The sequence below is a fragment of the Copadichromis virginalis genome, unplaced genomic scaffold, assembly GCF_057382275.1.
Source record: "Copadichromis virginalis isolate Kocher_CV1m ecotype Utaka unplaced genomic scaffold, C_Virginalis_male_GT1.1 unmapped_scaffold_1, whole genome shotgun sequence".
In the NCBI taxonomy this organism is placed as follows: Eukaryota; Metazoa; Chordata; class Actinopteri; order Cichliformes; family Cichlidae; genus Copadichromis; species Copadichromis virginalis.
In genome coordinates, this window is record NW_028188589.1 from 5,011,048 (window position 1) to 5,026,573 (window position 15,526).

A 15,526-nucleotide genomic window follows, 5' to 3' on the forward strand; every position below is an offset into this window, starting at 1 on the left:
ACCAGGGGTGTGGTCCAACAGTCAGTTTGGTGAGGAAGGTTCCTAACTGAGAGAAGTGACCCAGAAGTATCTGTGTAGCAGCCACAATGAATCCAGATCATGAGCTTTATTAATTGATCAAAGTCTCTTCTTTCATCTTCTGTATCATTCAGTTTGCATTGGTAATGCCCATTATTGTAATGCTTTTTTAAGACGAGCAAAACTTTATTTCACTTTGGGTTAGCTGGGATAAGTGATGGATGGAGGGAATTTTACTTCAGCCACAGAAATCCTAAACAGGAAGGAGGAGCAGAGTTACAGTGGATCACTATCCAGCAGGGAAACAAGGTTTATTTCAATTTCTTGGCCATGAGTGAGATTTACTGAGTGGGCAAATTAGGGAGACGACACCATCAGATCCCGAGCCCTCCATGTGTTAATCAAGAGACGGCTGCTGTGCTACATCCATAAATAATGAATAAATTAGGAGCTAAAGCTGAAAGGACAGTTTATTTGTACCATCTTCACGTGAACACATTCAAGAACATCACAGATGAAGAAACATTAAAAACTTCCACAATACATAAAGCAAGAAAAATAGTTTTTCTTTCAGGTGGTTTCAGAAAAACAGAAACATCAAACATCTCCAAGACTCTCTTTGAAAGAACTAAAAACCTTTGTTCTCATGCTCCAATCATGAGTGAACTCCCCGATGAAGCCTTGTGTGCTAAAACATGTCAGAGTTTTAAAGGTTAAACATGAGTTTCCAAAACGTTTTGCTGGAGAACAATGAACTATTTGACTGAGTTTCAATCATTTACAGACGAGCAAAACCAGGACAGAGAAAAAAGGACAAAACTGACTCAGTAAAACAACAGAAAAGAAGATCCCATGTAGATCTGTATTATGTAGAAGTTCAGCCCAGCAACCAGTTCAGTTCAACACAAGTTTAAATGATTCTATCTGAACTCTGTGGAGCCTGATCTCAAGCTTTTTGAGTCTGACACAGAAACCAGAGGATCTTTCTGTGTCTTCAGATTCACTGTGATCCAGTGATGGGAGTGATTTCAGCCCTGAGTGATCGCGCTGATGTTTGCACAGAGCAGACAATGAGGTGAATGTTTGGGCACACTGGTAACAGTGAAACAGTTTATTAGTAACGTGGGATCGTTTGTGTGCAGAGTATGAACTGAGATTCCTGAAGCTCTTGTCACACTGGTCACAGCTGTAGTTTCCTTCCATGTGTGCACGTTCATGAATGTTACGACTATGTGAATGTGAGAAGCTTCTCTCACAGTGTCTGCACTTGTGTGGTTTCTCTCCTGTGTGGACTCATTTGTGTGATTTAAGCTTCCATGCAGTGGTGAAGGATGACCCACACTGATCACAGAGGTGCTTTTTAACCCCACTGTGAATCAGTTCATGTCGTTTTAACTCACTTGGTGTGGTGAAGCTTCTCCCACATTCTTTGCAGTATTTCAGTTTGTCTCCAGTGTGTCTACGTTGATGTGTTATAAGGGCAGCTTGCTGACTGAAAGTTTTTCCACAGAGGTCACAATGAAAGTCTTTCCCACCACCACAGTGATGACAGGGTTGAGAACTGGATCCATCTGTGTCGCTCTGCTTCTAAACAAAGACACAAAGACAGTGTAAGTCAGTCCTTCAACATTTGTATCCTGAACGTCGCCTGAAATAAAGAGCATCTCTGCAGACGTCCAACTACATTTGACTGTTTCAGTTAACACACTCAGTTTACTGGGCTGCAATAACTACAATACTACCACCATAATACTACAGTAATACTAAAATCATAACTGAAAGGAAAATCTGAATAATCACTCAGAGCTGCTTTTCCATGCAGTAGAATTGCTAACATGTTAACACAGTTTAATGAGCAGAGTTGTTCCAAACAGTCAGGCTAAAATGACAAGATAACAATATAAATACATACCTCACAGTAGCTGCACTTGTAGAGTCTCTTTCTGGTGTGGATCTGTTGGTGTTGTCTCAGGTGACGTGGAGATTTAAAAGTCTTCTCACACAGGTCACATCGATGAGGTCTCTCCTCAGTGTGGGTAAACATGTATTGTTATAACTGTGCGTCTGTTGTAAACTCTTTGCCACACTGTTCACAGCAGTACACATCATGTCTGGTGTGAATGCGTAGGTGTGTATTTCGGCTCCCTCTCCAGCTGAAAGTTTTTCCACAGATGTCACAGCTGTATGCCTTAATTCCAGAGTGGGTAACTAGATGACTCTGTAAGTGGCTACTTTGAGTAAAAGCTCTGCCACACTGATCACAGCTGTACGCTTTAACTCCACTGTGGATGAGTTGGTGTGTTTTTAGGTGACCCTTCAAGGAAAAAGACTTTCCACACAAGTCACAGCTGAACGGTCTCTCTCCAGTGTGGATGACCTGATGCCGTTTTAGTTTAGCCCTCACAGTAAAACCCTTCCCACACTCGTCACAGGTGTGTTTTTTCTCTCCCTTTCTTCTGTGAGGTTTGTCGGCCTCCTGAGAGCGCTGACTTCTGGCTCCATGTTGGTCCTGCAGTGACAGAGATACAAACAGAGGCAGTGAGTGAAATGCAGTCGTGGAACAAACTCAACCTTCAAACTCCATTAACACTAGTTTTAAACCTGAAGGTGGAGCGTGGCACCAAACACCTTAAAGGTCTCTTATCCCCACCTGCTGGTAGTTCTAACACATTACATCCAACCTGCTGTTAAAGATAATTCATGACTGTTCAAACACTAAAATCATGCCCATCCCTCCTGATTGTACACACACACACGCATTATTTTATAATTTAGATTATTTTGTTGTTTCCTATTACATATTTCTATAATTTGTATAGATTTATACAGAATTATTCAGTGATAATAAATCCTATGTTTGTTTATTCTAAAGGAACCCCGTTAGCTTCCACAACAGATGTTGCTCGTCTTCCGTCAAATACTCACATAAAATATTACACAATAAAGTGGATTCAAGATATCCACATAATTTCACTCTTACATCCACAGTGAGGTTTCACAATTGTTCAAATATAAGCAATCAATAATAATAATAATAATATCAATAACATTGAGGCACATTACACAAATTTCAAAAACAAATCATGTCTTACAATATTTACAACAACTAAAAGCTCTGTAAATCGGCTTTTAAGTGCTCATTGAAGTTTTGAATAATTCTCTAATTTTTTAAGGCAACTTATTCCACTTAAAAGTTGCTCTAAATGTAACAGTTTTACAAAACGTTACTTTTAACTCGAGCATTTACTAAATTGCAGTTTGTTGAAAACTGTGTAATATGATGATGTATTTCATCTGGATACTGCAGCTGAGCAGAATAAATGTGGTGTGTTTAACAGAATTGCTTTCTTTAGAACTACAAGTAAGCCATAGAATATTTTAGCCTGTACAGGAAGCCAAGAAAGGTTATTATGCATTTTATCAATATTAGTATAGTATGAACATCTTCACACTAATCTGGACGCCTTATTCTGGACTAACTGAAGTCTGTTAAGATCTGTCTTATTAGCTGCTGACCAAATGATTGAACAATACTCCAGATGAGACATTACTAGTGCATTAATGACATCTTTCATAATGAAGAAGTGATACACAAAGAGCATTTCATAGCCATAGCTATGCCTTGTCGGCAGAGTTATGTGACATTAGTGATGTTTGTACTTTCAGCGTTAACTTGGTTTTAAAGCCTTTAAAATATACGCCGTTCAATAGTCGACCTTAATCTGACAGAGAATGTGATGATTTTGTGGATAATTAAAGTCAGTCATATATCCACAAACACAACAAGCTGAAAGTCAGTGATGCTGCTCGGTTTGCAGTCCTGAACATCACGGCACAAGCAGGATTCACTGCACTGTTAATGTTAGCTGTGTTATATTGCTGCCTCTGTTCGGTGGTGTCGAGCCAAACGCACTTTAACGTGTGTTTGAACGAGCTGACGGTTCACTCGTTAAGCTGAAAGAAAGATGCTTTAATCACAGCAGTCACACATGTGTCCACTGCACCATCTGGAACTCTTCTTGTTTACACTCGTAATAACACAAACACTAAATCCTGCTTCTCTGGTGCTGTTGTGTAGCAGTGTGTACACCTGAGACTGTCACCTGTCTGTCTGTCCTGCACTCTCTCTCTGTTTCTTTCTCTCTGATTGTGGAATAAAAGTATGAACATGTGTTTATAAGTTACACTTGTGTTTGAATCCTGCAGCTTATCACACATTTGATTTCCATGTGTGACGACTGCAAGTGTCCAGAGTGAGGACAGACTGAGGGAGCCACTGCTGCACATCATCTGTGAGGCTTTGCAGCCCTGATGATCCACCAGGACAAACTCAGCAGTGTGTGAGGAAGAGGAGGAGGAAGAGCCAGCAGCAGCTGACAGATGGAGAGAATAGACAGACTGTTCCCTGTTTGTGAAGGACTGCTAGGAAAGTTTAACATAACTGTCTGTGCTGAATCAGTCTTATTAGGTAATGTTCAAATAATGTGATCATTCCAGTGTTTTCAGTGTGGGAGAAAGTACTCAGGGCCTTCAAGCTACACACTATGAAAGGCAGCAACAAGTTTAATGTTCAGAAACCTAAAGTCTGTATCAGCAGCAGAATGGAGCTAAAAATAAATGTTGGTTTCAGTTCTATGAAGCTTTGAGTATTTTGGATCAGTAGCTGCTGTGTTTGTTGCATCATATTGCTGTAACTGTTTATATGCTTTATATATTCTGAGCTAAGTTGATCTATAGTGTTACATCATATTCTATAAGGATGTTATGTGTTTGTAGACGTTCTGCCCAGTTTGACCCATTTAGCAGACGTCAGCCTGTTTAAGGCTCTGATATCTATTCTGTGTGACTTACAGCAGTTATGACATGGTCTGATTTTCTCACCCAATAAAGGAATATTTCATATATCAGTCGACTCTTCATTCTATCAGACACAGTTATCACAGCTCCTACATTTGCTTTTTACACATATATGTAAGCATTGAGCCACATTTAGTACCAACATATTAAAAGAACAATATTTGTCTCTTATATATGATACATCTGTATACACACTGTCACAGATACTTGTCTGTGAGTGAAGTGATTAATATAATAACTATAATATTGGCCATATTATATTTACATTACCACAGTGAGATGACTTTAGTCTCATGAACAACATCAGCTAATTGTTATTTACAGCTAATCTTAAACGACTGTTCAGCACAGAAATGAAGCCCAACAATCATGTTTCACAGTCCTGTGGTCTCAGCCTCAGATACTCATCAAATCACACAGAGCTCATGTAGAAACAAATGAACTAAATATGTTCTCCTTCATTTCTGTCAAACAAAGCTGTATGAAACGTTTCCAGCTGTTAGTATCATGGTTGCTAGGCAACCTGGGCAGCGCGACGGAGGCTAGACGTCCCATTTCACGAGCCTACGAGCCTCGCACTTCGGCCTTAGCGGTCTTTGAGTACGCGGCCCTTGAGGACTTTAAAGCTGCAGAACCTGAATCGGGATACAGCCATGATGATCTCCAGCCTCGTGCTCGCCAACATTCTCACCTGAGTTAAGAAGACGATCACTGAAATGGTCTCAGCAGGTCCTTTGATGACAGCAATGAAATGCAGTGGTAAGGCTTTTTGGGGATTAAGTTCGTTTTCATGGCAAAGAAGGACGATGCGGTTCATCTGATCACTCCTCATAACATTCTGGAGTGCAGGCAAAATGCTATTATAAAATCTTAAGCAGCAACTTCTCCAGGTTCCAATATTTATGCAATTCTCAAACCTTTTGGCCACGACTGTATAACCTCTTCTGAAGTTTAGTGGATATTATACATGGTTATGCTCAGGATGTGTCGGCCAGTTTCCACTGGAAACGCCTTTTGGTTAAACTGTCAGCGAGGAATTTGCATTTGCACTGTTACATTTTTATATAACTTTAATGCACATAAACAACAGCTGCTTGTTTCAGTGAAAATACATTGATGGGTTTTTAATAAAGTTGTGCAGCTGTAAAGTATTTTGTCTGCTGTCAATTCTATCGTCAGCTACATCGTTATGGCAAATGTTCAAATGTATATGGTGATAAATATCTTTGGTCATATGGTCCTGCTCTGTCTGTCACCTTCTGTGTTGAGCTCATTGTTTCCTCTGTAGTGGCTGAGCTGAGTCCAAGTAGCTGAAAATGTTCCTCTGCTGCTCCGTCAGACTCTCCTCCTCCTGCTGATCAGCTGGGACACAAAACAGATCTTTGTTAGGCTCCACACTGCACTGAAGAGTCAAAGTGTCTCATATGTTCATCTGACAAGTAAAAGAACACATTTTTGTTTCCCGAGGTGGGCAACTTGTTGGAAACAAACACAAAAGGTTTGAGCACTGATACCTGCCATTGCTGGCATTGAAAGATGCAACGCCAGCAATGTGGATTGTCAAGACTCAAACCAATCATCAAGCAAAGACAACAGGGATCAAATGTACCGCATTTTGTTCCGGGACGTACTCTGCATGAAAACAAGCGCTCACTCTTCCTGCTCAACAAATGACAAGGGCGGAGCCTAATACCACGTGATACAGAAGCTGTGCCGTGTGATGCTAAAATTAGCAGGGAAAAAACAACGGAGAGCACGTCAGGGATGACGAGAAAGTGACAGGAGAAAATCCGTCCCGGTCAACCACCTAAACATCAATAACGGGAACCTTATACAGCGCTTCCCTATACACGTCGAACTCCCGCAGGCACAAAGACATTACGGAGGCTGTCACTTATCACCTGACCAAAGATATGGCTCCATCAACACTGTGCAAAACGAGGGATTTAGGAAAACGATCAACACCCTAGACAAACGCTACACAGTGCCGTCCCGCAACTATTTTTCTATTGTTGCACTACCTGCTCTGTACACGCAGCGTCGAGCAACGGTGGAGACGGAATTTCAAGCAGGACAACATTTTGCTGCAACAACAAAACGTGAGACATTTGTTGATTTATGTTTATTTATTGTTATGAGAGAATCATGATCTCAATTCTAAGCCAAAAAAATCGTGATTCTCATTTTATGCAAAATCGTGCAGCCCTAACATTAACACAAAACTATTGTTTCACCAGAGAAACACACATGAAGAGAGAGAGAGAGACAATAACAGCTACCAAACAGTCGTCATAATTCGTCACACAATGAGAAAAGGACAAATCAACAAGTAACAATGACTAATTAATATTAAAATCTGTAACATAATGTATTGTTTGGAGTTTAGTCTGATTGGTTCAGGATGAGCTGCCATTATCCAATCACACGTCTGCTTACCTGCATCTTTTCTCTTTTTTCTAACCTGAGCACCTGATGGCTTTGAACTTTTGTTGTCCATCTTCCATTGGATTGAATTTTGCGCTCCAGTACAAACGCAAATCCCCCAACCTGAGGATCAGCACAATTAACCTAACAGCAGGCACGTGCAGGGGGGGGGGGTTAGAGGGGCTTGAGCACCCGCCCCTTTCCTGATGGGTGCCCAAGGTGCCCTTTTGTTGAGGCAACTTTTTTTTTTTTAATTTTTTTTTTTTTTTTTAATGTGTGTGTGCGTGCGGAGTCCTGTCTGTGCCCCTCAACAATAATATTTAACTATTAATCACAGTTTCGCTAAATAAAAGGATCTGGCTTGCATCAGTCACATGATCACATTTAACCAATGATCACCCTTGACAGCAGAACGCGGTGGTTACGAGCCGGGAACGAGCTCACAAAGAGCACGCGCATTTGTTGCGGTCCGGAGCTGTAGGAGAAACACAAGTTAACTCAGAGACACAGACTGATGCGACAAAACCAGTAAGTAGGTGTACAGCACACACTGTAGTGTGTAGCACACAGGAGTATTAGCTTATTACGTACACGTTGGTAAGCTGTCTTGTTGCTACTGACAAACTGAAACAAACGAGCGTGCTGTGTGTGCAACAGCGTGACAAACATTACCTGTCCTTTTATTAACTGCACAGGTTAATAACTCGTACAGCGTAACTAGCATGACGGAGTTTATATACTGCTGGGCGGGTGCTATGAAGTTACTGATAGTAAATTTTATTTTATGCTTAAGGTTATTTTCTCAAACTTCTCAAAATCTTAACAAATTGTGCCAATCCTTACATGTTGCACCAGGCTGATTTATCATCAAAAGTGGAGAAGTCTGTGACAGAGGAGACAGAAGAGCAGGAGAGAGAGATGGAAGAGCAAGAGAGAGAGATGGAAGAGCAAGAGAGAGAGATGGAAGAGCAAGAGAGAGAGATGGAAGAGCAAGAGAGAGAGATGGAAGAGCAAGAGAGAGAGAGATGGAAGAGCAAGAGAGAGAGATGGAAGAGCAAGAGAGAGACATGGAAAAGCAAGAGAGTGAGATGGAAGAGCGAGAGAGAGATGGAAGAGCAAGAGAGAGAGATGGAAGAGCAAGAGAGAGACATGGAAAAGCAAGAGAGAGAGATGGAAGAGCAAGAGAGAGAGATGGAGCAAGAGAGTGAGATGGAAGAGCAAGAGAGAGAGATGGAAGAGCAAGAGAGAGAGAGATGGAAGAGCAAGAGAGAGAGATGGAAGAGCAAGAGAGAGAGATGGAAGAGCAGGAGAGAGAGATGGAAGAGCAAGAGAGAGAGATGGAAGAGCAAGAGAGAGACATGGAAAAGCAAGAGAGAGAGATGGAAGAGCAAGAGAGAGAGATGGAGCAAGAGAGTGAGATGGAAGAGCAAGAGAGAGAGATGGAAGAGCAAGAGAGAGAGAGATGGAAGAGCAAGAGAGAGAGATGGAAGAGCAAGAGAGAGAGATGGAAGAGCAGGAGAGAGAGATGGAAGAGCAGGAGAGAGAGAAGAGCAAGAGAGAGAGATGGAAGAGCAAGAGAGAGAGATGGAGCAAGAGAGAGAGATGGAAGAGCAGGAGAGAGAGATGGAGCAAGAGAGAGAGATGGAAGAGCAAGAGAGAGAGATGGAGCAAGAGAGAGAGATGGAAGAGCAAGAGAGAGAGATGGAGCAAGAGAGAGAGATGGAGCAAGAGAGAGAGATGGAAGAGCAAGAGAGAGAGATGGAAGAGCAAGAGAGAGAGATGGAGCAAGAGAGAGAGATGGAAGAGCAGGAGAGAGAGATAGAAGAGCAGGAGAGAGAGATGGAAGAGCAGGAGAGAGAGATAGAAGAGCAGGAGAGAGAGAGCCAGGGCATCGATTACTTTGCTCGCCCTGAACCTGCCATATTACAGGCCTTCTTAGATTACCACCCACAGCAGAACAGTAGCAGTGCAGTTGTGATGAGGGTGTTCAGCTGTAAAGATGGCACCAACAGGAAGTGGCTTACTTATTGCAAAGAACGCCATTTATTGTTCTGCTTTGTGTGTCTGGCATTTGCAAGGCTGACTGACACCAGCACATTTATAACAGGCATGAGTGACTGGCGACATATACATCTGCGCACAGAGGAGCATGAAAAGAGCAATACACACCAGACCTGTGCTGAAGCTTTTTTCTTAAGGTGCTCAAAAGGCAACATCAGGAGCTTGTTTGCTGGCAGTCAGTTGTCAGCTCACAGAGCACAAGTGAAAAAGAGACGGCAAGTTTTAGAGCGTATAGTGGATGTGATCAAAGTACTTGGGAAGAGGGGACTCAGCTATAGGCATGTGGAGAATGAGGCTGCATACACTTTAGGTGATAACACCATCGATCATGGTAACTTTCTGGAACTGATTGTGTTATTAGGCAAGTATGATATGTGCCTTGGAGAACATTTGAATGACTGCATTGAAAAAAGCAAGAAGTTGCATCAGACCAGTGGATCAAGAGGTAGAGGATCTCTCATCACCCTACTCTCCAAAACAACTGTCAACTCAGTGATTGATGCACTTGGCCATCTCCTTCAAGAGAGCATCGCCAGTGATGTCCAGAAAGCTGGGATGTTTTCTGTTCAGCTAGACACAACCCAAGACATCACAGGTTATGATCAGTGTTCAGTAATCATCAGGTATGTTACTGAGTCTGTGCAGGAGAGGCTTGTCTCCATAGTGAGGTGCGAAGCATCCACGGGGCAGTACTTTGTAAACTTGCTTTCTGGAGTTTTAGAGCATCTGAATCTAGACAAGGCCATGTGCATTGGGAATGCAACAGATGGTGCTTCAAATATGCAGGGCCAGTACAAAGGCTTTTCAGCACTTATGACTGCCCAGTCTCCAACTCATGTGCATGTGTGGTGCTATGCACACATACTTAATCTTGTGATTGCTGACACAACACAAAGTGTCATTGAAAGTGGATCACTCTTTAATTTACTTAATGACATAGCTGTGTTCATCAAGGAGTCCTATCACAGGGTTAATCTGTGGGAGAAACAAACCGAAAACACAAGACACAGACGCCTCAGTCCAATAGGTGAGACACGGTGGTGGGCCAAGCACGATGCCCTCCAGAAAATCTTTGGACATTTTGGAAAACCAGATGATGGCCTCTTCGTTGATGTAGTGCTGACGATGGAAGCCATTGAAAAGAGGGAAAAAGAAAAGCCAGCTGTTTGTGCCAAAGCACGAGGCTTTAAAGAGTGTCTCTTGAAGCATGAAACTGTGTTAACAGCACAGATATTTCTTAGAGTGTTTGAGCAACAACTCCTCTGTCAAAGTACCTCCAGTCAAAGGGGATGGACATTCTCTCTGCCCATCATATGGTGACTGCCACACAAGATGGCCTCAAAAGTATTGCCAGGGACTTTCCAACTGTGAAGACAGCTGCAGACACATTTGTGAAACAGACAAATCAAAAACTAGAGGAGAGGGAGAACAACACAGACATGGAAGTGGAGGCTGAACTACCTAAAAAGAGAGCCAAAAAGAGAAAAGGCATGGCCGGAGAGATGCCTGAAGATGAGTTGCAAATCAATGCTGAGAAATCATATGAGGTGAAAGTGCACAACATCATCCTGGACAGTTATTGAAGCAATCCACAGACGATTTGTCATACATGGCCCTCTTCTTGCCGATTTGGCATGGTTGGACCCCAGGAAGTTTAGCCAGGTCAGAACAGTTTCTCTTCCAAGTAATGCATTTCAGAACCTCAGCGCCTGTCTACTTAAATTTGACAGCAGGGCTACAGTTAATAACCTTCAGTCAGAACTGAAACGTTTTGCTGAACAGTGGGAAAGGCTTAAGACATCACATGTAGATGAGTACACGACCAGAACAGCAAAGGACAGATCTGAAGAATGGGACGAAGAAAGTGAAATTGTGACCGAAAGCTGTGGTTCTTGCAAAAATTGCCCACTGTGCTGCTATCAAATACTCAGGCGGTTCAACATGCTGTCTGATGCCTATCGTCTCCTTGGGCTGGCATACAAGTACCTGCTGACCCTCTCCCTCACTCAGGTTGCCTGTGAAAGAACGTTCTCTACACTCAACTTCATTAAAAGCAGACTCCGAAGCAGCCTGTCTGCAAACAAGCTGGAGATGTTTATGCTGATGGCCACTGAAAAGGACATTCTCATGTCATTGGACTCTGACATGGTCATTGACAGGGTAGCTGAGAAGAGTGACCTGCTGAGAAAGCTCCTTTTGTAACCTGGTGAGGTGAAATAAAAATGAGCAAAACATTCCTAATTATCTATTGTTAATATTAAATTCAGCTTTATTGTTATTGCCTAAATGAATACGTTTAGTATCTACCTTCACTTCAAACAAGTCAAGTGATTGGTAAATGCTTAGAATTTGTCCATCTTAATAGATAGAATAAATATGAGATTGGAGTATTAGGCATTTATAAACATATATTCTTACAGTCTTAATCTGTCATTGTTTCATTTCAGATGCTGTCAGTCATTTTAGGAGGACTGAAGTGTGTTCATTTTAAGTAAGTACTATATGGAATATGATTCAACCATTTTTCTAGAGTAAGCATACCAGTACTGTCATCGTCTCTAAAAATCTATTAAGTACAATTCTTTCTCAACCTTCACTGTCTGTCCTTTCACTTCATAAAGGTTTCCATGTCTTAAGATATGTTCAGTGTTGCTGCTGTGGAAGTGTTGTAGGTGACCTTTTATTGATGAGTGAATAGTCTTTGGTGATACAATTCAATCATAATCTGTCCTTTATAGATTTTAATATTCATCTAATCTTTATTCCTTTCTGTCCTGTTTGTCAGGGTCTGATCATACATTGTTTGTTTAAGAGGTTCGAGACCATTCAACTTTTTAAGTTCATCAACGTAAGTACTAGTGTATATGATTTCTCTAATTCCTTTCTGGAATAAAGATGCCAGTACTGTGATCATCTGAGCAAGTCCATCAATTGCCATTCACAGTTCTTTGTCCTTTCACTTGTGTCCTGTTTTTCAGGGTCGCATATAATTTCTTCAGAAGTAAGTACTGTATATGATGCCAGTATTTTCCCATATTTTCTAGATACTGTATTAGTACTGTGTGTAAAATGCCATCAAAAACTCAATTAAGTGTTATTCTTATTCTTCTTTCTCACCTTTCTTTCTCTGTCTCCTTTCATATTTAAAGGTTGCTGTGTTAGCAAAATATATTGTGCTACCATGCTGTTTTCTATTGTTTTGGTAAATAAATACTTTATGAAAATATCTCTAAATCTGTCATTTATTAATTTTAATATTAATTAATGATCATGTCTCACCTCTAGTGTTCTTGGTCTTAATTTCAGGTTTCTACCATGTGTTGTAGATAGTTCAGGAGGTTAACTCTACCAAGCAGTCTTTTTGTTTCCGCTATGTACTGTTTAAAATCCCGAATAGGGAGAATGGTGTAGGTTTAACTTCATCAGATTGATACATATATACCAACAAGGCAGTGTACATCAAAGCAGTTGTTTTCATGCAAAGGCTTTATGGTTTTTCCTATAGCGATTGACAGACCACGTGACTTTGCGCATTGCATGCCGGGAACTCCTGGCAAAACAATCCAAGAACCGCATCAAATACAAGCATTTGCAATTGCAGCACCGCAAAACGTTCATTCTCCGGTTCCAATACCTTCTTGATTTTTCTTTGCCGCACAAAAAAGGTATGTACAAAACGACGGAGAACAATGCCGGTCCGTACAAAGACAGACTCGACGAAAAGACAAAGAAAAGATACGAGGAAAAATCAAAGGAGTGAAAGGGTCAGACCCTTACGAGCACACAGAGGGACAAAAGACGTTAGCGTGCTGCCCAACTTTCACCACGCTCAGATTTATAATTATACGGTTCTTGGAGTGAGTGCATACACTCATGAAGTTTAGTAACTTCAGCTCACTGCAACAAGCCCAGGTACAGTTTACCGACGGATGGGTACAGGACCTTGAAATGCACCGAAAGACCATCGTACGAACAAAGGTACGTTTACCTTTGTTCGTCTCACAAATCGTCGTCATAAATACACATTCGTTAACCGTGTATTAATATAACCTTTGAGCTCAACGGTAATTAATTAGTAGTGGAAAAATAATTGTAATATTTGAGCCATTTCTGCTGTCCAACTACTTCTTACAAAATACATTTTTAATGTTAATTAGATTTTTTTTACGGCATAAATAAAGGTTATATAAAAGTCACTGCCACAGACTGATTGCGGCTTCTACCTTGTTACACTAATGTTGTTTGTAGCTCAGTATGACTTTATGTCATCCATGAGGGATGCATTTGACATATGTTTCACATATTATAGCCCAACAAGTTATTTATAGCAATTTAAATACGAGCAATCAGTTTCTTTGCAAATACCGGAAATCAGTTTTTGGCAGACAATCACTTTTTGGCACAACACCGGCTATTGCAGTTAATAATACAGCAGCTTCTTGCCATTTTTTGTGTTTCTTTTTATCGCTGTGTAACTGAGTTCAATTGAAAGCCTGCATGCGCTAGTACCGCTTGCCAAAAGTTCCCAGAATCCTTTGCGGTTTTATCCATGAATGACGTCACATTTTTGGTGGGCCCTCCAGCACTATCCACAGCAACCCCTCAACAGCAACATTGTACCCATCAGGTAAAGCATCGGCTACGTTTGCTTTGCCTTGTTGCCCATATTAGATTCTTGATGAAAGTGTGTTGTTGTTATTCAGCCTGGTTCAATGTGCCCCTTTTTAACTTTGAGCACCCGCCCCTTTAAACCTCTCTGCACGGCCCTGCCTAACAGACCTACACCTTAGTTCACAGATTCACTTTGTCTAAGGTTGATTTCTGGGATTTCACACAACCCAGGATTCAGATCGTGAATCCATGATGGGCTTGGATTTACATCATTATAAATGAAATGTGCTCTACTTGGAAGCAGCCGGCCCCGCCCCTTTTGACGGCTTGTGTGAGACTTTAAATCATCAAACTGTAAATTATAAATTTAAATTGTTATTGATCCTTTACCCCGAGTCCTAAAGTGTAGATTTATTTTCTTACTCTTCTTATATTTATTGTTTGTTTACTTGCACCGCTGTAACTGCAGCCTCGTCGTCTCGTCTCTCTATATGCTGGACTGTCTGTAGCGGAGATGACAATAAAGTTTACTTTGACTTCAGCAGCGCGCAGGCGCACCGAGGGCTCTCGCGCTCACTTTATAGAATTTAGAAAAAACATGGGTGCAGATTATAAGTCTGTATCATAATATCTGTTTGTTGTTTTTATTTTGTTTTGCGAGTTGGTTATTAGATGCCGCTCCAGCCAGCCAGAGACTCCCCGCCGCCCCGCCCTCTCCTCCCTGTGCCGCCAGCAGCAGGCGCACCTCGCAAACGGAGGGCGCCCTTACTCCCAGCAAATGGCTGATAGAAAACCGATCGGTGCCTACGAATTTCCCAATATGCGCTGGCATGACGTCGGGGAAGCATGGGTACGACCGATTATTTTATTTTTTTCTTGCCAATGCCCGTGATGCCCCCCCACCACGATGCATTCTATTGGTTTGCACACTTACACACACCCAGCTGTGGTTTCCTGTTTTGCTGGACTCTGGAGAGCCCCGCCTTTAACGCTCTTCTCTCACAGAGAGCAACAGAAAACTTGGAAAAACTCCAGATTGACTGAACTCAGTTCAAAGTTACCTTGACACCTTTAGATGTGAGACGTAGTGATGGTCCGCTTGAAGCTGACGCTCCGGTGCGTGTGTCAGAAAGATCAACGCGCTGCTTCAGAAGCACCGTGTCGAGGCTTGATTCGTTTGGCCAGAGTCACGTGATCAGTGACGTCTGAAGCTTCGTTTAGAACGTACCTTTTTTTAAATCGAACTTTATTGAAACACAATGAGTATACAACATACAAACAGATGAAGTTTACAAAAGAACAGAACATGAACATACAGAACCAGGAGTAAAAAAATGATGATATGAGTAGGCGAAAAAAATCAACATATAAATATTGTTCTGAGAGGCTTTTTGTTGGTTGAGTCTGAAATTGATTGTATGTACAATTCATATCCTTATAAAACGGCAGAAATATGGTGTTTTATTAATAAACTTTCATTTATGGATATAAAATAGCTAAAAGTATTAACAAATATTTATAAAAAAACATTTATCATTCTTCCTGGGGAACTTAA

The 15,526-nt window shown here is 41.4% G+C and overlaps 2 long non-coding RNA genes across 2 annotated transcripts; one reads left to right on the forward strand and one right to left on the reverse strand.

Moving 5' to 3' along the window:
- Positions 1-2,390: 2,390 nt before the first annotated feature.
- On the reverse strand, positions 2,391-15,131 carry LOC146679626 (uncharacterized). Its single transcript, XR_014918493.1, has 3 exons — positions 15,033-15,131; positions 6,132-6,237; positions 2,391-2,527 (listed from the first exon to the last, which is right to left on the reverse strand). It is a non-coding gene; the product is annotated as an uncharacterized LOC146679626 (long non-coding RNA).
- LOC146679627 (uncharacterized) lies at positions 12,003-12,646 on the forward strand. Its single transcript, XR_014918611.1, has 3 exons — positions 12,003-12,208; positions 12,339-12,361; positions 12,510-12,646. It is a non-coding gene; the product is annotated as an uncharacterized LOC146679627 (long non-coding RNA).
- Positions 15,132-15,526: the final 395 nt, after the last annotated feature.